Source organism: Bos mutus, chromosome X (assembly GCF_027580195.1).
Source record: "Bos mutus isolate GX-2022 chromosome X, NWIPB_WYAK_1.1, whole genome shotgun sequence".
NCBI classification, from domain to species: Eukaryota; Metazoa; Chordata; class Mammalia; order Artiodactyla; family Bovidae; genus Bos; species Bos mutus.
This window is the reverse complement of record NC_091646.1, coordinates 100,854,489-100,877,333: the sequence shown is the minus strand read 5'-3', so window position 1 is coordinate 100,877,333 and position 22,845 is coordinate 100,854,489. Positions and strand designations below refer to the sequence as shown.

The following is a 22,845-nucleotide window of genomic DNA, read 5'->3' as shown; positions in this document are numbered from 1 at the left end:
CTAGATTTCTAGTTTAAAAATTAGATATACACCAAACAACAAAGATTTACTGTATAGCACTGGGAACTATAGTCAATATCTTGTAATAACCTACAATGGAAAATAATTTCAAAAATAATATATGTGTATATGTATAACTAAATCACACAGAAAAAGAATTCTACTTTTTGAAATTTAGGTGTTTATTTTTTTGCCACTTTTTCAAAATGTCCCGTGGAAATCTAGTAACAAGGTATGAGATACAATATTTTAAATATATTTGTGTAGGACAGAAGATTAATATAAATTGATGTAAATACAAATCTATTATATTTAAATTATTAATGACATCATTCAAGATGCTCCAATTCTTATTTTTTCTGTACTTGATAAAATATTCTCAGAGGAATGTTAATATGTCTCAGTATGATTATATATATATATTTTCTTTTCCCTTATATTTCTTCTGATTTTTGCTTTATGTACCTTTCTTAGTTATAAGGTGTCTAATGGTTTATGAGGTCTATCTTTGTGAACTGTACCTTTTATCATTAAAAATGTTCATCTTTGTTTCATTTAAAAATAAATAAAAAGAAAAACAATAAAACCCTAGAAGAACAACTAAGTGGAGACAGGCAAACTACCCAAAAAAGAATCTGGAGTCATGATAGTAAAGATGATCCAAGGTCTTGGAATAAGAATGGATGCACAGATTGAGAAGATACAAGAAATGCTTGACAAAAACCTAGAAGAACTAAAGAACATACACACGAAATGAATAATACAAATACCTGAAATAAAAAATATATTAGAAGCAACCAACAGCAAAATAAGTGAAGGATATGTGATCTAGAAGACAGAATGGTGGAAATCACTGCTACATGATAAAGAAAAAAGAATGGAAAAAAATGAAGACCATCTAAGAGACCTCTGTGTTATTGTTCAGTTACTAAGTCATGTCTGACTCTTTGTGACCCCATGGACTGCAGCACACCAGGCTTCCCTGTTCTTCACCATCTCCCAGAGCTTGCTCAACTCATGACCATCAAGTCGGTGATGCCATCCAACCACCTCATCCTCTGTCACCTGCTCTCCTCCTGCCCTCTATCTTTCCCAGCATCGGGATTTTTTCCAATGAGTTGGCTCTTTGCATCAGGAGGCCAAAGTATTGGTGCTTCAGCTTTCGTCCTTTCAATGAATATTTAGGGTTGATTTCCTTTAGGACTGACAGGTTTGATCAAACCAGCCAACCAGCCAAGAGACCTCTTGGAGAACATTAAATGTACCAACAACTGCATTAAATGAGTCACAGAAGGAAAAGAGAGAGGGAAAGGACCTGAGCAAGTATTTGAAGAGATAACAGCTGAAAACTTCCCTATCACGGGAAGGAAACAATTACCCAAGTCCAGGAAGTACAGAGAGCTACAGTCAGGATAAGCCTAAGGTGAAGCATGCAGAGGCACGCAGTAATCAGACTGACAAAAAATAAAGACAAAAGAAAAAAATGAAAAGCAACAAAGGGAAAAGCAACAAATAGCTATAAGAGAATTACTACAAGATTATCAGTTGATTCATTAGCAGAAACTGCAGACCAGAGAAGGCAACGGCACCAGACTCCAGTACTCTTGCCTGGAAAATCCCATGGATGGAGGAGCCTGGTGGGCTGCAGTCCATGGGGTCACGAAGAGTTGGACACGACTGAGCGACTTCACTTTCACTTTTCACTTTCATGCACTGGAGAAGGAAATGGCAACCCACTCCAGTGTTCTTGCCTGGAGAGTCCCAGGGACAGGGGAGCCTGGTGGGCTGCCATCTATGGGGTCGCACAGAGTCAGACACGACTGAAGTGACTTAGCAGCAGCAGCAGCAGACCAGAATGGAGTGGCAGGTTACCTTTAAAGGCTGAAAGGGAAGAACCTGAAAGCAATACTGTACCCAGCAAGGCTCTCACTGAGATTTGACGGAGAAATCAAAAGCTTTACAGACAAGCAAAAACTAAAAGAATTCAGCACCACTAGAACAGTTTTGCAAAATACTAAAGGAACTTCTCTAGGTGGGGAAAAAAGGGGTGGGGGGACAACTGCAAACAAGAATACTACAAACAAGAAAGCTCACTGGTAAAGGAAAGCATACAGTAAAGATAGGACAGCATCCACGCATAAATATGGTATCAAAACGGCAATCATGAGGAGTACAAACTCAGATAATAGGAAACCTAAAATGATCTTGTTTATATATACAGATCGCTATATCAGAATCCATGGGAACCGCAAAGCAAAAATCTACAGCAGATACACACATACACACACACACACGGGAACCGCAAAGCAAAAATCTACAGCAGATACACACACACACACACACACACACACACACACACACACACGTGGTCCAGTTATTTTGACTCTGCGCTCCCCACTGCAGGGAGCATGGGTTTGATCCCTGGTCAGGAAACTAACATCCTGCAATGAGGGAGAAGAAGAGGGAGAGAAAGTAATACAACACAACATTAAATGTGGTCATGAAATCACAAAAGAAAAAAAGAGGATGGGGAGAAAAAAGACCTACAAAGATGAATCCAAAGCAATTAACAAAACAGACATCAATAATTAACCTTAAATGTAAATGGTTACTCATTCTGTGAGGCCACCATCACCCTGACACCAAAACTAGACAAAGATACTACAACAAAAAAGAGAAAATTACATGTCAATATCACTGATGAACAAAAGCATAAAAATTCCCAACAAAATACCTTCAAATCGAATCCAACAGCACATTAAAAGGATCATACACCATGATCAAGAAGAATTTATCCAAGGGATGCAAGCATTTTTCAATATTCACAAATCAGTGTGATATAATGCATCAACAAATTGAAGAATAAAAATTGAATGATCATCTCAATAGATGCTGGAAAAGCATTTGACAAAATCTAACACCCATTTATGATTAAAAGAAAAACAAATTCTGGAAAGGTGGCATAGAGGGAACATACTTCAACATCATAAAGGCCATATATGACAAACCTATCGCAAATATCATACTCATTTCCTCTAAGATCATGAACAAAACAAGGATGTCCACTCTTGCCACTTCTAGTCAACACACTTTTAGAAGTCCTAGCCATGGCAATCACAGAAAAAAATAAAAGGAATCCAAATTGGAAAAAAAAGTAAAACTGTCACTCTTTACAGATAACATGATACTGTACATGTACATGCATGCATGTTCAGTCATGTCTGACTTTCTGCGATCCCATGGACTATAGTCCACCAGGCTCCTCTGTCCATGGAATTTTCCAGGCATGAATACTGGAGTGGGTTGCCTTTTCCTACTCCAAGGGATCTTCCCGACCCAGGGATTGAACTCACATCTCTTGAGTCTTCTGTATTGGCAGGAAGGTTCTTTACCACTGAGCCACTGGGAAAGCCCCGAAAATCGTACAGATGCTACAGGAAAACTACTAGAGCTCATCAATGAATTCAATAAAGTTGCAAGATACAGAATTTATATACAGAGATCTCTTGCATATCTACAGACTAGCAACAAAAGGGAGAAGGCAATGGCACCCCACTCCAGAAATCCCATGGATGGCGGAGCCTGGTAGGCTGCAGTCCATGGGGTCGCTAGGAGTCAGACACGACAGGGCGACTTCACTTTCACTTTTCATTTTCATGCACTGGAGAAGGAAATGGAAACCCACTCCAGTGTTCTTGCCTGAAGAATCCCAGGGACGGGGAAGCCTGGTGGGCTGCCATACATGGGGTCGCACAGAGTCAGACACGACTGAAGCGACTTAGCAGCAGCAGCAGCAGCAACAAAAGACCAGAAAGACAAATTAAGGAAACAATCCTATTTACCATCACATCAAAAAGAAGAAAACACCTATGGATATACCTACCTAAGGAGACAAAACACTGATACTCTGAAAATTGTAAGACAAAGATGAGTGAAATCTAACATGACATAGAAAGATGGATAGATAGATCGTGTTCTTGGATAGGAAGAATTAATAGTCAAATGAGTATACCATCCAAAGCAATATACAGATTCAATGCAATCCCTATCAAATTACCAATAGTATTTTTCACAGAACTAGAACAAAAATCCTAAAATTTGTACAAAGATACAAAAGAACCAAAGCAATCTTGAAAAAGAAAACAGATCTGGAAGAATCAGGCTCCCTGACTTCAGGCTATACTATAAAGCTACAGTCATCAAATCAGTATTATGGTACTGGCACAAAAAGAGAATACAGATCAATGGAACAAGACAGAAAACCCAGAAATAAACCCACCCACCTATGGTCAATTAACCTACAACTAAAGAGGCAAGAATATACAATGGAGGTCTCTTCAATAAGTGGTGTTGAGAAAACATGACCACTACATGTAAAAGAATTAACTTAGAAGATTCTTGCGACTTCCCTGGTGGTCCAATGGTTACAAATCTGCCTGCCAACCCAGGCAACATGGGTTTGATCCCTGGTCCAAGAAGATCCCACATGCCTCAGGGCAACTAGGCCCATGCATCACAACAATTAAGCCTGCACTCTAGATCCCATGAGCTGCACATTATGAAGCCTGCACACCTACAGTCTGTGCTCCACAACAATAGAAGCTACTGCAATGAGAAGCCCACACAGCAATGAAGAGTAGCCCTTGCTCACACCAACTAGAGAAACTCCATATGTGACAAAGATCCAACACAGCCATAAACTGTCAAACAATATGAATAAAAATAATAAACTGGAACATTCTTTAATACCATTTACAATAATAAACTCAAAATGAATCAAAGACCTAAATATAAGACCTGATACTATAAAACTCTTAGAGGAAAACATATGAAGAACACTCTTTGACATAAATCACAGCAGTATCTTTCTTGATCTACTAGAGTAATGGAAATAAACACAAAAATAAACACATGGGACTTAATTATACTCAAAAGCCTTTGCAAAGGCAACCATAAACAAAATGAAAAGACAACTCACAGAATGGCAGAAAATATTTGCAAACTAAGTGACCAAGAAGGGATAAATCTCCAAATCTACAAACAGCTCACGTAGCTCAATACCAAAAAAACAACTCAACCAAAACATGAGTGGAAGGCCTAAATAGACATTTCTCCAAAGAAGACACACAGATGACCAAGAGAAACACGAAAAGATGCTCAACATTACTAATTATTCAGTTCAGTCGTTCAGTTGTGTCCGACTCTTTGCGACCCCATGAATTGCACCAGGCCTCCCTGTCCATCACCAACTCCTGGAGTTCACTCAAAATCACATCCATCAAGTTGGTGATGCCATTCAGCCATCTCATCCTCTGTTGTCCCCTTCTCCTCCTGCCCCCAATCCCCCCCAGCATCAGAGTCTTTTCCAATGAGTCAACTCTTCGCATGAGGTGGCCAAAGTACTGGACTTTCAGCTTTAGCATCATTCCTTCCAAAGAAATCCCAGGGCTGATCTCCTTCAGAATGCACTGGTTGGATCTGCCTGCAGTCCAAGGGACTCTCAAGAGTCTTCTCCAACACCACAGTTCAAAAACATCAATTCTTTGGCGCTCAGCTTTCTTCACAGTCCAACTTTCACATCCATACATGACCACTGAAGAAACCACAGCCTTCACTAGATGGACCTTTGTTGGCAAAGTAATATCTCTGCTTTTCAATATGCTATCTAGGTTGGTCATAACTTTCCTTCCAAGGAGTAAAGCGTCTTTTAATTTCATGGCTGCAATCACCATCTGCAGTAATTTTGGAGCCCCAAAAACAAAGTCTGACACTGTTTCCACTGTTTCCCCATCTATTTCCCATGAAGTGATGGGACCAGATGCCATGATCTTAGTTTTCTGAATGCTGAGCTTCAAGCCAACTTTTTCACTCCCCTCTTTCACTTTCATCCAGAGGCTTTTTAGTTCCTCTTCACTTTCTGCCATAAGGGCGGTGTCAAATGCAAATCACAACTACAATGAGGTATCACCTCAAACCACTCAGAACAGCCATCATCAAAAAGTCTACAAATAAATGGTGGAGAGGGTGTGGAGAAAAGGAACCCTCCAACATTGTTAATGGGAATATAAATTGGTACAGCTACTATAGAGAACAGTATGGACATTCCTTAAACTAAAAATAAAGCCATATGACCCTGCAATCCCACTCTTGGGCATATATCGGGAGAAAATCATGGTGTGAGAGGATACATACATTCCAATGTTTACTGCAGCACTCTTATTATCAATAAATATGACATGGAAGCAATCTAAACGTCCATAAACAGAGGAATGGGTAAAGAAGATGTACATATATACAATGGAGTATAACTCAGCCATTAAAAAATGTAACTTACCAGTTTAATGAAGAAATAAACCCATATCAAGCATCTTTCCCAAACATGGTATAAATTAGAAATCAATCACAGGAGGACAATTGAAAAATTCACTAACGTGAGATTAAACAACATGTTACTGAACAACTAATAGGTCAACAGAAAAATCCCTGGTGGTTCAGATGATAAAGAATCTGTCTGCAATGTAGGAGTCCTGGGTTCAATCCCTGGGTTGGGAAGATTCCCCTGGAGAAGGAAATGGCTACCAACTCCAGTACTCTTGCCTGGAGAATTCCATGAACAGAAGAGCATGGTGGGCTACAGGCCATGGGGATGCAAAGAGTCAGACACAATTGAGCAACTAACACACACATGCAAAAAATACCTTGAGACAAATGAATATTAAAATACACCAAAATTATGAGGTTCAACAAAGTAATTCTAAGAGGGGGAAGTTCATAGTAACAAAGGCCTACCTGAAGAAACAATAAAGATGCAAATAAACAACAGAATATTACACTTCAAGGAACTAGAAGAAGAAAAAAAAAGTCCAAAGTTAGTGGAATGAAGGAAATAACAAAGATCAGAGTGGAAATGAATGAAATAGAGACCAAAATGACAACAGAAAAGATCAATGAAACTAAGAGGTGGTTCTTCGAAAAAGTAGACAAAACTGACAAACCTTTACAAGGGATACCACAAAAATACAAAGGATCGTAAGAGACCACAATGAACAATTAAATACCAATAAAGGGGACAACCTGAAAGAAATGAATAAATTCCTACAAACAGTCTTCCAAGAGTGAATCATGAAGAAATAGAAAATGTGAATAGATCAATTAATATTAGGAAGACTGAATCAGTAACCAAAAATCTCCCAACAAAGAAGAGTCCAGGATCTGAGAGCTCTATTGGTGAAGTCTACTGAACATTCAAAGAAGAATTAATACAAATCCCTCCCAAACTCTTTCCAAAAAACAGAAGAGAGAAAAAACAACAACAATAACAACAAAAACCAGAAGAGAACACTTCCAAACTCATTTTAAAAGGCCAGAATTGGGCTGATACTAAACTAGACAAGGATACCAAAACAAAGAAAACTACAGTCCAATATCCTTGATGAACATAGAGGAAAAATTCTCAACAAAATATTAGCAAATGAAAATCAACAGTACATTAAAAGAACCATATATTATAATCAAAGGGTTTATTCCAGGGAGGCAAGGATGGTGCAATACCTGCAAATCAGTCAACACAATGTACTACATTAACAAGATAAAGGAAAAAAATCATATTATCATCTCAATAGATGTAGAAAAAACATTTGACAAAATTCAACATTCATTCATGATTAAAATTCTCAAGAAAGTGGGTACAGAGGGAGTGGAAAGATATATGTACAGGTCTACTGCTAACATCATATTCAAAAGTATAAAGCTGAAAGTTTTTCCTCTATGATCAGGAACAAGCTAAAAGTGTCCACTCTCATCACTTTTATCCAATGTAGCATTGGAAGTGAAGTTGCTCAGTTGTGTCTGACTCTTTGCGATCCCATGGACTGTAGTCTACCAGGCTTCTCTGTCCATGGGATTTTCCAGGCAAGAGTACTCAAGTGGGGTGCCATTGCCTTCTCCATTTTCTTCCTAGCATTGGAAGACCTAGCCAAAAAATTAGGAGAGAAATAAAAAGCATTCAAACTGGAAACAAAGAACTATCAATATCTGCAGATGACATGGTATCATATATAGAAAACTCTTAAGACTCCATCAAAAAACTGTTACAACCAATAAACAAATTTAATAAAACTAAAAGATACAAAATCAATACAGAAAAAACTTTTGTTATACTAATAAAATGATGGCTCAGTCAGTAAAGAATCCACCTGCAATGCGGAAGACCTAGGTTAGATTCCTGAGTCAGGAAGATCCCCTGGAGGAGGGCATGGCAATCCACTCCAGAATTCTTGCCTGGAGAATCCCCATGGACAGAGGAGCCTAGTGGGCTATATTATAGTCCATGGGGTCACAAAGAGTCGGACATGACTGAGTGACTAAGTATAGCACTGCACAGAGAAATTAAGAAGACAATCCCATTTACAACCACATCAAAAAGAATAAACTACCAAGGAATAAATCTAATGAAGGAGGTTAAAGATGTATATACTGAAAACTACAAGACACTGTTGAAAGAAACTGAAGACAGAAAAAAAGATAGTACATGCCCATGAATTGGGAGAATTAATATTGTTAAAATGTTCATACTACCTAAAGCAATCCACAGATTCAATGAAATTCCTATCAAAATTCCAATGGTATTTTTCACAAAGAGAACAAATAATCCTAAAATTTATATGCAATCACCAAAGATCTCCAATAATCAATGCAATTGTGAGAAATAAAAATGCTGGAAGCACCATGCTTCCCGGTTTCAAACTGTATTACAAAGCTATACTAATCAAAACAGTATGGAGTTGGCATAAATACAGACATATAGATCAATGGAACAGACAGTCCATTACAACACAGAAGCCATGAATATATATTGGGAAAATGACAGTCTCTTCAATAAATGGTGTTGAGAAAACTGGACAGTCACATGCAAAACAATAAATGGATCACTATATTACACTATACACAAAAATTAATTCAAAATGGATTAAAGACTTGAACATAATACTCTAAACCATAAAAGTCCTAGAAGAAAACATAGACAGTAAGCTCCTTGACACACGTCTTGGTAATTATTTTTGGACTTGACATCAAAAGCAAAAAAAACAAGTGGGATTACTTCAAAACAAAAATGCTTCTACACAGAGAAAGAAACCATTAAGAAATGAAAAAGCAACCTACAGAATGGGAGAAAATATTTTCAAATCACGTATCTGATAAAGGACTAATATTCAAAATTGACAAAGAACTCACATAACTCAATAGCATGGAAAAAATCTGATTAAAAAATTGGCAGAAGCTATGAATAGACATTATTCCAAAGAAGACATACAGATGGCCAAAAGGTACATGAAAAGCTGCTTAACATCACTAATCATCAGGGAAATGTAAATCAAAACCACAATGAGAGACCACCTCACATCTATCAAAATGACTATTATTAAAAAGACAAGAAATAACAAATGCTGGCAAGGATGCAGAGAAAAGTGAATGCTTGTGCACTGTTGGTGGTAATTTAAATTGGTGCAGCCACTATGAAAAACAGTAGGGAGGTTTCTCAAAAATATTAAAAATAAAACTAGCATACAGTACAGCAATTCTGTTGGGGTATTTATCTAAGGAAAACAAAACCACTAATTTGGAAAGTTATATGCACCCCCATGTTCACTGCAGCATTATTTATAATGGTGAAAATATGGGAACAACCTAAGTGTCCATCAAGGAATGAATGAAGTGAACTATGGCATATATACACAGTGAGAGCTCATTTCTAGCATATAGTAAAGAACTTCTACAAATGAGCAAGTCAAAATAAGCAAGGAAGTACATGACACATTTCTGAAGGAATTCTACCGAAAACAGTTATAAAAGCACAACACCTAGATCTAGTTATAAATATCGACACTTCAAGATTTATAAAGTAAAACATTTTACCATATATTAACAGTTGCAAAATTGTCAGATGCCAAGCCAGTTTTCTCATTCTCTAGTCACAACTCTAAAACAAATATATACATTGAAAAAGTCCTGTTTAAGAAATTTTTGCCTACTCCAAAGTCAAAAACTGAGACCTACCTACATATCCATCAACAGTAGTTGATGGATATACTGATACATTCACACAATGAAATATACAGTAATGAGAAAGAACAGGTAACAACTATACACAATGTAGATAAATCTCATATTCATAATTTGAGGTTTATCTATATTCTAATGTTGCACAGGAGACTACAGTAGGATTCTATTTATATAAAATACAAAATAGGCAAAAACAATCTCTGATGTTAAAAGTCAGGGAAATGGTTAGAGGGCAGTAAGTGACCAAAAGGGTACAAAAAGGGGTACCTAATTTTCAAAACTGATTAGAGGATATGAGAGCAAAAAAGTTTGAAGTCCACTGCTTTCAGGGCAAAGCACAGAAATTAAATAACAAAAATCTTAAAAAGCAGGTATCATATAATATGCTAATTACCAAAAAATATTGCTACAGCTCTCAAACTAACTGGAGATTCTTAAACTTACAGTGACAGTGGTTTGTAATTATTCAAACCTCAAAAGATAAATTGATTTATATCCAGTTTAGTGACTAATGCTGATTCATAAAGATGCAAGATAAGCAACATGATCTTATAAGGGTTTTAGTTTATTTTATTCAAGTAAGTTGATTTACAATGTTGTCTTAATTTCTGCAGTACAGCACAGTGATTCAGTTATATACACATTCTTTTTCACATTTTTCTTCATTATGGTTTATCACAGGATACTGAATATAGTTCCCTGTGCTATATAGCTTTTCATTAAATAAGAGGTTCTTTCAAATCTTAGAAATGAATAGACTGACACATCTAGTCAAATCTCCTAAATTCATAAACGAAGAAACTAAGGTCCTTTGAAATTGGGTAATTTGTCCAAGGTCATAAGCAGCTCTTGATAAGTAGAAACAACTGAAAATATTTAAGTTCTCCCCTCTCCCAGTTTTCTGTAAGTTCTAGAGCACTTAAACCCACCAAGGGTTTGTTTATTGGCAGGGTCCCTTAACACATACCACATTCAATTAAAACATTTTCATCCAAATGTTACCAACACAAAATTAATTTGTTTGCCATCCATGACTAATAGCCAAATACTATTTCTGGGGCAGAAAAGATAAGACTTTCTAAAGTAAAGTTCATGACGTGCAACCTAACAGATAACTTTCTGTTTACACTAAATGATGACTGTGACATCAAATGTAAGGCATAAGTGATAATTTAGAATGACAATGGCACCTATAGCATACAGTACTCCTGAAAAAGACAAAATAATGATCAATCATGACCTCGCACTGAGGTCAATACATATAAATAAACATAAATGTGCTAAATTAGCAACAAGTTATTGTACAAACTTAATTTTTCAACCAGAATTACAAGTACTTTCTGCAATTCATTCCAGTTAGCTTCTATATCCAATATGAATTATTTCTTTTATATATCTTTAACGATTTAAAAAGATGTCTTGTCATTCTGAAGCTAAATCCATCGAAACTGAACAAACAGTACATGAAATAACCCGTTTAGTCCAACATATTTCTAAATTACAAAAATGCTTTAGTCTCCACCCTAACACCACAGCATTCTTTCCTCTATCGTAGGACTCTTCTTTTATTTCAAACTATAATGTTCACTGCCAAGATGAATCCCTGAACTAGACATCCCCAGGGGAAACACATGGCATTTTGAGGACCTGCAGAAAGATTAAACCAGAAAATGGTTTTATGGCCACAGAAACGTATCCCCTAAAGATTAAAAATGACCTAGTAACTAAATGCAACATGGTACCCTCAAATGAATCCTAAGACAGAGCAGGACAGTAGTGGGAAAACTAGTGAAATCAAATAAATCTCAGTTTAGCTAATGATAATATACCAATGTTAGTGTCTTAGTTTTGACAAATGTACCATTGCTATATACACCTGGATGAAGAGTATATGGGAAGTCTGTTCTATTTTTGCCTATTTAAAAAAAAAATGACTTAGCAAGAACTACCAGAAGTCAAAACATTTATACCTCAATTCTGATCCACAGTCAGTATTTTTAGGCAATGCATCTCCACATCCCTATAAGACCTAAAACGGGGATGAAGAGATACACACAGAAGGGACTCTTTACTTAAAGAGTCACCTATTTCTCCAATGCTTCAATATTATAAAATAAACTCCCAGAAAAGCCTCAAAAAAAAAAAAAAAGATGCTTATTTTAGGCAGGGATGAAAATGAAAAGCTATGAAAGTATTTCTCAGTGGAAGAGGAGGAGAATAATCCTATTTTACTACAACAGATATGTGCAATGAACAGCCAAAGCTTAATAATACACACACACATACACACATACATATTACGTTTCTTATGCACTCACCAATGGGCCAGGTGCTGTTTTAATTGCTTTATATTTATTAACACATTTAACACTGCCCCAAACCTTGTAAAGTAAGCAGTACTTACATCTACATTTTACACAAGAAGTTCTGTGACAGAACAGAAATTTGACGGCAACCACTAGGCATGCTGCAATCCATGGGGTCACAAAGATTCAGACCCAACTTAGCAACTGAACAACTATACTACACAGCTTTTTGAGGAGGCAAGCCAAGAAAAACCTCCTCCCTTCTAGAGACCAGGTCCCACTACTTACTCTGTGCTTAGCTTCCACCACAAAAGAAATTTCTCTGCACAAGGCTTGGGAGTCCTTGCTAGAATTGTGAACAAATATGACCCCAACACACCATCTTCAAGATTGTGCTCATAATCTCTCTGTACCCGATGAATGCAGTGCATATTCTTGTTGAGACATTGTTAAACATAGAAGTTCGTTTTTATAGTACTATCAGTCCTCAAATTCAGATATGTTGGGCTGGCCTGGGAATCTGAAGGCCATATGGGACATTATTTCTGTGGGAAATTGGTGCTGATTTTCAAAAAGTAATACATATAAATGAACCATTTAGAAATTAAGGCTCTGTCTACATAGACTCTGGCCTTATACTTACACAAATTCTAATAAAGACTCTCTGGTTACTCAAATAACCCAGTTTTGCTCATAATGTCAAAGTGGCACAGTTCCTTTTATCTAATATAATAGAAACCGTGTAATTGGAAAAAATTAGTTTAATATTTTATGGATTTTCTACTCTGTGGCCAATTTTGGATGTATCCAACAATGAATATACTGCTCTCCCTGCCATTCCCCCCAAGTTTTGCATTAAAAAACTATTACACAATAAACATACATATCTTACACATACATACAAACCCCCAGAACAGAAGGGGAATCATATCAGAGGGTAGCTAAAGTAGTAATAGCAGCAGTAATAATGATGATGATAAAGTAATAACAGAACTAACTCTTTTTGAGCATTTACCATTGCCAGGCATGTTCTAAATACTACACATCCTCTGGCTCATTTAACCTTCATGGAAGTCCTGTGAGGTAGATATTACGTTATCCCAATTTCAAAAATGAGGAAACAGGTCAGAGATTAAGCAACTTGCCCAAGATCACAGAGCTAGTTAGTGTGAAAAGTAAGATTTGAATATCTGAGCATTTTACCCCTAGAGATTATATTTTAACCACTGCAATCTGTGTGTAATTAAATAATTTGGTAAACTCTTAAATAAAGGGCATGAGAGTGTGCTTGGTGGCTCAGTCATGTTCAACTCTTTGTGACTCCGTGGTCTGTAGCCTGCCAGGCTCCCCTGACCATGGGATTCTCCAGGCAAGACTACTGGAGTGGGTTGCCATGCCCTTCTCCAGGGGATCTTTCGGACCCAGGGATCAAACCAGTGTCTCCAGCACTGGCCGGTGGATTCTTCACCACCTTCAACAAAGGGCTGCTGCTGCTGCTAAGTCACTTCAGTTGTGTCCGACTCTGTGCGACCCCATAGACGGCAGCCCACCAGGCTCCCCTGTCCCTGGGATTCTCCAGGCAAGAACACTGGAGTGGGTTGCCATTTCCTTCTCCAACACAGGAAAGTGAAAAGTGAAAGTGAAGTCGCTCAGTCGTGTCCGACTCTTCGTCACCCCATGGACTGCAGCCCACCAGGCTCCTCCGTCCATGGGATTTTCCAGGCAAGAGTACTCAAGTGGGGTGCCATTGCCTTCTCCACAACAAAGGGCACTTAACTCTAATTCATTTTTTAAATGAGTGGCTTGGAGACAAAAAAGCGGGGCCCATCTTGCCTTTTAGTAGGAATATGTGAAAGTCGTGTCCGACTCTTTGCAACCCCATGAACTATACAGTCCATGGAATTCCCCAGGCCAGAATACTGGAGTGGGTAGCCGTTCCCTTCTCCACGGGATCTTCCCAACCCAGGGATCAAACCCAGGTCTCCCACATTGCAGGTAGATTCTTTACCAGCTGAGCCACAAGGGAAGCCCAAGAATACTGCAGCGGGTGGCCCATCCCTTCTCCAGTGGATCTTCCCAACCCAGGAATCGAACTGGGGTCTTCTGAATTGAAAGCAGATTCTTTACCAACTGAGCTATCAGGGAAGCACTTATTAGCAATATGTCCTTCAAACAAGCTAAGACTGAACACATTTAGGGATAACAAAATTTAAATGTATTTTGCTTTGCTTTTATCACTTTGAAATTCCTTGTTTGAACAATACAAATGGTGGTAACAGCATGCAACTTCAACAACAAACTAGTAAAACTTAAAACACACTGTCCATGTTTATCACTAAGTAAAGAAACTTGGGTAAAATAACTGCAATAGTTCCAATACCCCTGAAAAGTTTCAGAACAGCAGCAAGAAATAGTGGGAACAAGATATTCTTTCATGATAAAGAAAAACTCTGTTCTTTCCACAACACTGTAACATCTGCTCCAAGGACAAACATTAATCCTGGATAGACTGAACTTCAATTGTATTTCAAAACACATTTCTAAATTCAGAAATTCTCCACTGACCATCTAAAAAGACTATCAGCTTATCTCTGCAAAGAGCCACCTGATTCCCCTAACATGTAATTTTGGATAGCTAAACATCTGCTCCCTACCATTCCACTGAGTAACAAAAAGCACACCACCCCAAACAACTTCTGGAGCGCAAGCTGGTTTTTTCAGTCACCTACCTGAGCCTCGAACTTGCCTTCCCAGGAAACAAAGATCCAATGTGCCAAGCTTCCAAGACAGTCCACTAAAGCTTAAACAACCATAAGCATACAGAAGTATAATAAAATACTGAACCTTCAAGAGCAATGTTCCTATCAGAAAACTCATTTAGCAGTCAAGAATAAAAGAATATCCCTGCCCCACTAAACCTTGGAAGTAGAAAAGAATTCTTCCCTCCTCTTAACTGAGTCAGCTCCCCTAGAACCACAGGCCTAGGCTTCCATGATCAAGGCCAAGCAGGAGGAAAGGTATAAAAGAGGGCAGTGGACAGTGTACTAGGCTTCAGAGTTAGAAAGACAAAAAGACAGCGCTGTGGTGGAAGGAGATCCTGGGATGAGAAGGCAACACCTACTTGGGAGTAAAGGAAGAAGGGTGGGATGGCAGCTAAAAGGAGCAAAGCCAAGCCTGTGAGTGTTGGGCTGGACTGCAAAAGACAATGAGGGAACAGTGGCTACTTCCACAGCAGATGGGCTGTTACAAGCTTTCCCCCTTAATGCTTAGGAGAGACAAGGAAAAGAAAGAAACCACAGGAAGAGTCTTGACAAAGCCTCCCTCTTTCTGGCTACTCTTATTCTACTGTGCAAGAATGCAGTGAGTTAAGGGGTCTTGACCGGGTCCCTCTTGACCTCATAGAGCAGGTGGATCTGGAGAAGGGGAGTGGACCTAGAAGAGTTTAGTTGCCCTCTTTGTCATCATCCATTCTGCAGAGGACCTCAGTGTCAACTGAGAACTAAGGGAAAGCTCCAGGTACCAACAAAAACAGGGTCAGAAAGAGAGGAAGGAAAGTAAAGACAGAAATTTGAAGCAGGGGGGAAGTAAGATATTGGAGGGTCAGACAAATAAATTAACAGAACTGCCAATGAATCAAAGTTTCATATATGTTCTTAAATATTTAGAATTCATTTTGACAGTTTCAAATATTTCATCAGGACCATTTCACTTTTCGATATGAACATCTGTGGTCACAGTAATAAACTGAGGCTTATTATGAGGAAGGTATGAAGCTAAGCTTCTAAATACATATGAGACAATTTCCTGGTATCTTTTTTTAATACAGTGGCAATATAAATCATTTAAGAAAGGCTTTTTTATTTACTTGGTGAGCACTCACTTACATTATCATTTATTGACTTCTTTGGCCTAGTAGCCCAAATATCATGAGTAATTAACCTTCACAAATAAGGAATTATTTAACCCGTTCTTGGGAGTGTACCTATTAAGAAAAACTTGCTCAATCATTACCAAATATGACCCATGAAGTCTTCAAGATATTATATTACAAGCAAAGCTCCAAACTCCATAAAACATGAACGGATGCTGAGGAGCACAGGACTTCTTTTTCCTCCACCCTCTTATGCCCATGTTTCCAGAACTTCCAGCCTGGGTTAATTAATTTGACATGTAAACTTAACCAAATGACCTGCTAGAAGATGAGTGCCGGCACTTAGCATTTGTTGTTGTTGTTGTTTTTTTTTTTTTTTAATTTCAGCTTTCAGTGGCTACTCTTCCAGTTGAACTCTCTCTTAAGCAGAGATAACGGTCAGGTAGGCAAGTTCAGCATCATGACAAACATACAGGAGCACAGACCAGTGGGGGACAAAAGTGAACGCACTGGCATGATGTTTCTACTGTTTCACCAACACGGTCTTTCACTCCCTAGACCCGTTAAAGATTATGCTGGATCCCAGAATAGCTGCTGTATTTTTCTGCAAAATACAAATTTGGTCCAAAACCTCTGTACTAAATTAAAGAGAAGAAAAACAGCATCTGCTATAAAGTACTTCACTTGCTGGAGAAGGTAGGTGGTTGGGTGAGTAGGTGGGTGGATATGTGTGCGTAAACCTCCAAGTTATGATAAAGCAAATTCAAATCCTTATAATAGTTTATATTTTATTTTAGTCATATAACTACTCAGGACCAGAATAAACAAGATGTTTGATCTCTGAAGTATCTTTGGCATGCTGAAACTTGAAGGCAAAGTTACTGAAAATATCTGAATTTTAGATAGGTCACTAGTGGCTACTAGGAATTCTCACTAATCAGCAGGCTTGTGCTAAAATGCTACCCTGGCTAGAAAATTGACACATATGAAAAGGAAAAAAAATAGATAATTTTCAACCAAGGACACTGACTGCATTCAAGATTACCAACAGAACTGAAAGATTTCTTTGTAATAAAAATTTCCATTTTCCCAAAATGTGTATTAGTCAGCACATATACTTATGCAGAGTACAGTAGAAAAAGCACATATTCTAGAATCAGACACACATCAGTTTGAGTTCTAGCTCCACAATTTACCAGCTATATGACCTACTCAGGAAAGTTACTGAAGAATACTGGAGGTTAGTGTCCTTATCTGTAAAACAAAGATAATATTATTACCTTTAGCACACGGTACCTATGAGGATTAAATGCAAACATACATAACCCATCAAGCCCAGTGTCTGAATACTCAATGTTTGGTCCCTTTGCTCCAATACAAACTGTACAGAGTGTGTTGACAGTGTCAAAGAAACATGTGGAAGAAAATTCAGAGTGACAGAACACAGATTATTACGTCCTGTCAAATGTAAAGATAAAAATCACATATGTAATATTTACCTTCACTAAAGTCTATTGATTAAGAAACCTGTAAGGGGGAACGTGCTAAAATTCAAACACTTCCTATCATAGAGGCATTTAAAATTATGTATGTATATATGTTTGCATTCTTCAGGTATTTATAAAAGATACCATCACAAAACTTACCATGGCTAACACAACACTGTAAATCATCTATACTCCAATAAAAAAAAAATTTTAGGTACGTTAAAAAAAAAAAAAAGAAACTTTACCAGGGGTGATGCCTATGGTACTGCTTTTAAAAGCCAGGATGATGCCTTTAAAAGCGAATACTGTGAAACATTAAACTCTCCTCTCAAAAGCCCTTTCTTAATAGAAATTTTTCTTTCTTCTTACAAATGTTCTGGTATATTATTGCAAAATATCTGCAAAGCAAAGACATAAACTAAATCCCCTTATCGTTCCAAAAGGAAAAAGTGTGTAAAAGAAACGAAGTTTGTCAAGTTGTTCTTCTTTCCCATTCATTCTTGTTCTTTTACAAACCAGAATGCATGACAAGCAAAATTATTGTCTGATTGACAAATGTCACTAAGGAACTCATGGAATTGACAAGCCGTGTCTGGACCAAAGGTGACAAGTTTTCTTAGGCAATTTAAAATAAATTACGTTTCAGTAAGGACAAAAATGCTTTGCATCAACAGTATGAACTTTTGATTTTACATGCAGCTTACTTTTTAACCTACCTTGTCCCCCATCCACCGCCCCCTCCCCAAGTCCTGCGTTTATTTAGGCACTTTAATGAGCTGCCACACAGCACTAAACTATAGAACTCCAACTGGGAATAACTCTGTTTTGGACCTCAGAGGACTGCTTGTGTGATCTTCTTTAAAAGAACGTCGACAGTATGTTCGCCTTACTCCACACCTGCCAATAATCATTGGCAAACGTCTTTTCGAACAATTAACTCCTATCGCTACTAGTCTTCCCCAGGTTCTCTCAACACCCTCAAAAACCCCAACCTTGCTAGTCTTCATTCCCAAACGCTTTTGGGGGGCTTGAAGCCAGTACACAGAGGTTCACTATTTGCAATGCCCAGGGTCCCGGCGAGGAAGGACATCATCCCCTCTGCTGGGGGGCGAAGGCCAACCCAGGCCCCCGGCCACTCCCTCTCTTCTCGGCCTCCCGGGGCGTCCCGGGCGGGCGCGCCAGGCCCTGCGCAGACCTCCGGCAGCCCTGCAGTGCTCCGAGTCCGCCGCAGCCTCGGGCCGAGACGAGTCCCCGGGACACCTGCAGACCAGCACACGCCCACCGCCCTGGAGCGGGGTCACCGAGACGACCCCGGGGCCACTCCCGACGCCCCGGCTCGGGCAGGTGCCGGGCCTCCTCGCGGACACTCACCCGCAGCCGCTGCTCCCTGTTCGCCGCTGCCGCCGCCTCGCCTTCACACCAGTCGCCAGTTCCCGCGGGGGGTCCGGGCCCGGCGCCGCTTCCCTGCCCGACCCCCCTTGGGTGCGCGCCGAGCGGGGCCCGAGTCCGGTGAGAACCGCCGCCGCCCCCTTCCCTCCCTCCTCCTTCAGTGCGTCCCTCCCACCGAGGCCCGCCTCGTATTTCCTGGATCCGGTCTCGGCGAGAGCTTGGCAAGCGAACCTCCAGCTTCAGGGCTCGCGTTGAGCGCCGTCGCTCGCCAGGCACAAAGATGGCGCCGCCGGGGACGGCCGATGGCGATCTCGCGAGGCTTCCCCCACACACACGGGAGGGCGGGGACCCATGGGAAAGGCGGTCAATGAGGATAGCCTGAACTGACTTCAAACGCTACCCCAAATCGGAAACGGGCAGCACCAGACGAAAGTTACTGCGCCTGCGCGCGGAACGACGAGGACGCATGCCCAAAACAACTCCTGAACTAGTACCCAGTTCTCCGTGTTTTACCTGTTTCCTCCGGAGGCGCGGGGCAGAGACGAAGGGGGCGGAGTAACCTGAACTGAAACCCGGGCAAGGACTGGGCGGGACCCGGAGGCGAAGTGAGCGACGTCACTTAAGGCTTGCTCATCCCTCGGGAGCTCAAACAACCTGCACACTTTGAAGGCTCTGGGAATCCTCCAACCCTTTCCTCTCCCTACTCTCCCTGTCACCGAGTATTCTTTGCAAAAAGCCTCAGCTGCCCCTTTATCCTGTTCTCGGTTCGCTTGCTGTGTGCAACCACAGTCCTCCTGTTTCCCACGGCACCATCTAACTTTCTCTTTCATTTTGCGCTACAGGAGCCTTCCAAATCTCATACTAAAACAGCTGCTTTTGTTCCTGTTTTATTTTTCCTCGCTCTTTCATTTATTCATTCATTCAAACTCAGTGTTTTTCAGAGTTTTTCCTATGTGCCAGTCACTGAGGAAACATGTGCTCTGACCTCAGGGATTTGTTGGCCTAGGATGGAGACGGGCAAGAACAAAACTATGATAGTTCAGCACAGTGAATTCTATGATAAAAAATGAGGAGAGGCAGATACTACGGGCGAGAAAATTCTTGAAGGGTGTCTCACAATCATGGGATTTAGTCCAGTGAATTAGTTGGAGAGATGTCAGGAAACAAACCATCCCGAATATTTTCACGGAGAGAATTTAAAGACTTGATCATTAGATGACTGAAAAGGCAAGAGAACTCTTATATTGTTGACGTAGCAACTGCGTGAAGCAGCTCCTATGCCTAGAGCTGGTGGAACCAAGGAAAGCGGTTAGGATTATTCCAGTCATTAAAACTTGGATATTTAGACCAGGGGCATTGTGGAGCTGAAACCTCTGAGCTGGAAGCAGCATCTCCCGATGCTGGAATCTCTGAGGGAGGCTTGAGATGCTGTGTCTGCAAGTGGGAAAACGGCAAACTGCTTTCCAACTGCTGCTATGGGAAGGAGCCACTGTCCTGAGAGCTTCCAGTCTCCTTGCAGCCTGGGAATGAGAATGAGACACATAGTGCCAAACTGAACCTGATCCACGTTCTGAAGCAGAGCAGCTGCAGTGTTGAGAACCACTTATTTTGGAAGCTGGGTGTGGTCAGAAAGGGGGCCATTCAGTCAGGTCACACACCCACACATAGTGGGAACCAGTGTGTTAAAACATTTGTAGCAAACCTGCTTCAAGTTCAAGGATTCATACCAAACAGAACTGCCTCAGCCAACTCACAAAACCATGAGTGAGCAATAAACCTGTATTGTAGTACAGCACTGAGGCTTTTGTTTATTACATGTCATAAGTGGACTAATATAGCTGCTCTGTCCCACAAAGTAAGCAAGAGTTGCATGCTAAGTCACTTCAGTTGTGTCCAACTCTTTGAGACTCTATGGACTTGGGCCCACCAGGCTCCTCTGTCCATGGAATTTTCCAGGCAAGAATATTGGAGTGGGTTGCCATGCCCTCTTCCAGGGGATCTTCTCAACCCAGGGATCAAACCCAGGGATCTCTTATGTCTCCTGCATTGGCAGGTGGGTTCTTTAGCACTAGCGCCATCTGGGAAGCCCTGAGCAAGAGTTAGTTCCCTTCTATCCTGTTTCTTCACCATCCCTAGACTTGCCATCCTGGTATATTTGGTCCAGTATGGCTGAGCACCACATGACATTCTAGTCATTAGGAAAAGGAAGGCATCCCCATTTCCTTTAAGGCCACTACCATGGGTTATTACCATCACTTAACCATGTTATTTTATCTATATGCAGGGTAGACTGGAAAATGGGGTCTTATTCTAAGCAGTCTTACGACTTTAGAAAAAAGGTTGGGAACACAACCAACAGTTCCATAAAATGATCAAAACTCAGACCTTGATTTAAAATTGTTTCTTCTCTCTCCAGTTCAGTCCTGCCCTCAGAGGGGAGCTTAAAGTCAAAGAAGCAGGTATAAGCCTTATCTTTCTGTTCCTTAGGCTTCTATTTCTCCCCTTGTTTTGCTAACCACAGCCTTTTCTAGGGAAGAGAGTGGCAATGAAGATGGTAAATTATTGCTTTACAGGTACAATCATAGGATAGCTTTATCCTCTCTGGACATGACAGATGTCTAAAATTAGCTCTTTCTCTGTTTCATTTGGGGGTTCTTCTTAGGCTCCCACTGAGAAGATGTGATAGCACATCCTAGGACATAAATGATGCTCTTTCTTCTATTTGGCCTCTCTCTCCTCAGCCCCTTGTCTCTTTTACTTTTTGATGCTATTTTAAGTCCTCTCTAGGCTGTCAATTTCTTTTATGTGACAGGCATCCAAATGCTGGCTCTCTCAGTGGGTGAGTATGATTCTTCAGCACCTTCCTTGTGGCTTGGTTCTTTGATATGAATCAAGCTTTTCTAATTTCTCACTTCCTGCCTCCTGTAGAATACCCCCAACTTCTTACTTCCGGTATCCCCTCATCCACTGGCAGGGCACAAGCAAGAGGCTCAACCTTTTTTACTTTCTGTGCAAGTCACTAGATCTGTGAGAAACTCACATATCCTGGCCATGCTGAACAACAGACGTGGTACCCTGTCACTGCTGCTCAGCAAGCTTCCAGCCTTCAGAATTCTTCTGGCAAGAAGCAGGCAGTATTGTCTATGTTGCCACAGGTCTCCAAACCCCAAAGATAGTGGTTGACTCGCCCTAAAATTCTCTCTAGATTCCCTCTAGATAGGTACTAACAGCTGCAGTTCAGTAACCAAGCAGTTGGACAATGATACATCTTGAAGACACTCCTTGCTCAGCTCTCAGAAGTCCCCTTGCTTACCTTTGCCTTCCCCATTGGGAGAGAAAATCTACAACACTCTCAAAGGTGATAACTAATAAAAATTTCCCTTCTAGTCTTCTCTCATTTAAGCTACAGGAAGTGTTTAAGTTATACATAGTCACAGAACCAGTTTTGCCACCTCTTGATGAGCCTTTAGGGAAGGGCCTAGAAGCTCTCTCCCCAGTGTTCATTGTAGCAGTATTTACAATAGCCAGGACACGGAAGGAACCTAACCTGGAGAAGGGCATGGCAACCTACTCCAGTATTCTTGCCTGGAGAATCCCATGGACAGAGGACCCTGGCGGGATATGGTCCACAGGGTTGCAAAGAGTCGGACACCACTGAAGCAACTTAGCAGCAGCAGCAGGAAGCAATCTAAATGTCCATCGACAGAGGAATGGATAAAAATGTGGTACA

General features: G+C 40.1%; 1 protein-coding gene across 5 annotated transcripts in view; it reads right to left on the bottom strand.

Moving 5' to 3' along the window:
• Nucleotides 1-19,398, bottom strand: part of TAB3 (TGF-beta activated kinase 1 (MAP3K7) binding protein 3) — a 92,969-nt gene extending 73,571 nt beyond the window's left edge. For 3 of the 5 annotated variants that reach the window (XM_005899745.2, XM_070366500.1, XM_070366501.1), the window contains exon 1: nt 19,098-19,391. The gene's annotated coding sequence lies outside the window, so the exon portion shown is untranslated. Of the gene's footprint in view, nt 1-19,097 lie in introns of all 5 variants that reach the window. The other 2 variants (XM_070366502.1, XM_070366503.1) reach the window with 2 other exon arrangements.
• Between the last annotated feature and the right edge of the window lie 3,447 nt (nt 19,399-22,845).